We start from the raw sequence: 2,108 nt of genomic DNA, 5'->3' as shown, positions 1-2,108 counted from the left end.
AGGGTCATCATCGCACAAGGCTCTCGGCAGAGGTTCGCCAGGACATGCGCATTTGGCTGGCATTTCTGGCGGATTTCAATGGTCGAATTGTCTGGAACAAAACGGCCGTGTCCTCTGAGGAGCTGGGGCTGTGGACGGATTCGGCAGGGAGCATTGGTTTTGGTGCCATATTCGGCACACAGTGGTCGGCACAAAAATGGCCGTCATGGTGGCATGATAGTGGTCTGACGAGCAATATTGCTTTCCTAGAACTTTTTCCCATACTGGTGGCCCTGAGAACTTGGCCTGAGGGGTTCAGAGATCACTCGGTGGTATTCTGGTCTGATAATATGACCGTTGTTGAGTGTATCAATAGCCAGGCAGCACGGTGCAAATGGATTCTGAGATTGCTCAAAGAAATTGTGTTATTGTGTATGCAATTGAATGTACTATTTAGGGCACGACACGTCCCGGGGGTGATGAACCAAGCGGCTGATGCGCTTTCTCGTTTTCATATGCAGGCCTTCTGGGGTTTTCTGCCCACAGCGGACCCGGTGGCAGCACCCTTTCCCGAAGCTCTCTGGTCTCTCGGTGCCCAGAACTACAGGACCTCGTGGGAGAGAGTTTAGCACCCAGGACGAGGAAGGCATATGAAGGGGCGTTCCGTTCCTATTGGGCCTTTGTGGGGGCGGCTAGAAGGGAGCTTTGGGGCCAGGAGGAGTTGGTAGTGAAATTCCTGCTGTCGTTACGTCATGCAGGCAAATCAGTGGCTACGGCCCAGAGGCATCGGGCCGCCATTTCCTTTGTGGCTAGGGCTCATGGGATCCAGGACCCGACAGCGTCTTTCGTTGTACAAAAAGCGCTACGTGGGTGGCAACGCCTTGAGGGTCGCACAGTAGATGAAAGGCGCCCGATAGGTTTGGATAGGTTGGCCCTGTTATTATCTAAACTCCCTGCAACATGTTCATCCCAGTATGAAACAGTGTTATTTCGAGCCGCTTTTACGCTGGCATTCCATGGGGCTATGCGAGTAAGCGAACTAGTGGCGAGAAACAAGCAGGATGTGATGGGGGGACTGTGCCGTGAGCACGTTCAGATCGGAGGGGGGACGATGACTCTCTCGTTCGTCAGGTCCAAGACCGATCAGGGTGCAAGGGGTGATTGCATAATCATACAAAGGATACCTGGGTCCTCCATGTGCCCGGTGAGCTGTGTAGAGGAATATTTGGCACACAGAGTGGCATCATGGGGGGGGACCTTGTTGAGACACGCTGACACCACCCCACTGACGAGGTTTCAGTTTCAGCGGGTGCTTGCGATGGCGATTACTGCTGCGGGCTTGAACCCGGGCGAGTTTGGGACCCATTCCTTTCGGATAGGGGCTGCTACAGAGGCTACAGCCAGGGGTCTGAATGTCGAACAAGTTAAACGTGTGGGGCGTTGGTCCTCCAATTGTTATAAGAGGTATGTGCGGTTGCACATGTTGTGAAGCTGTAATGATGTACTCACGCTTCTTGTTTTTGTTTGGTTTCAGTTGTGCAAGCCTACGAGGCGGGGCCGACTATGCAGTCGACCCAACACCGGGCCAGCGGTCAGACATCACCGGCTGTGAAAGAGGAGGTGTGGGTCGTGGGCCACTCATACGTGAGGCGTGCCGCGGACGTATTCAAAGCAGGTGATATGATTCACGTGGCTGGGGAATACGGGTACAGGGTGTCCTTCTACGGAAGGGGCGGACTCTGTATTGACCAGTTTCAATCATTTTTCGAGGGTTTGCTAGGGCGGACGAGGTCACCGCCGTCTATAGTCATAGTACATCTTGGGGGTAATGATTTGGTCACCACTGGTAGACGACTTCTTCTTGAGGCGATGCTTTCCACTGTAAGTTGGTTGGCGAGGAGAGTTCCAGGGTGCACGATTGCATGGTCCCATATGATCCCACGAAAAGTATGGCGGGGGGCTATTTCTGTTTCTGCTCTGAATCATTCAGTAAGAAAAATCAATAACAAAGTGAGTAGATTGTTCCGTTCCAATACACTGCATTCGATTTCGCATGGTTGTATTACTGGTGACAGTATGTATTTGGGGGATGGTGTTCACTTGTCCCGGGTGGGGAACGAGTTACTCAT

This window comes from Lissotriton vulgaris, chromosome 5 (genome assembly GCF_964263255.1).
Source record: "Lissotriton vulgaris chromosome 5, aLisVul1.2, whole genome shotgun sequence".
Taxonomy (NCBI): domain Eukaryota; kingdom Metazoa; phylum Chordata; class Amphibia; order Caudata; family Salamandridae; genus Lissotriton; species Lissotriton vulgaris.
The sequence above is the reverse complement of the archived record's forward strand: the minus strand, read 5'-3'. Positions refer to the sequence as shown.